A 278-nucleotide genomic window follows, 5' to 3' on the forward strand; every position below is an offset into this window, starting at 1 on the left:
TAGGGTGACAAACTGCTGATTGGGGATGGGACTCTGCCGCGCAGGTCCAGATGGAGCTTCCGTGACAAAACAGGGTAGGGATACAGCTGGGAGCACTGAAACTCCCGGGCGGATGCAGAGAAGCCACCTTGGGACGCGGGGAAGAGCGCAGATGAGCAGCCACTTGTTTGAACTGATTCCTCCCTCCCTCCCTCTCTGTCTTCTCCCCGGTTTTTTCCGGTGCCTCCAGCCAGGATGCTGCTCCCCGGGGGAGGGGACACCGGGAGCCGGGCCCCGGG

This window comes from Buceros rhinoceros, unplaced genomic scaffold (assembly GCF_000710305.1).
Source record: "Buceros rhinoceros silvestris isolate BGI_N320 unplaced genomic scaffold, ASM71030v1 scaffold26670, whole genome shotgun sequence".
NCBI classification, from domain to species: domain Eukaryota; kingdom Metazoa; phylum Chordata; class Aves; order Bucerotiformes; family Bucerotidae; genus Buceros; species Buceros rhinoceros.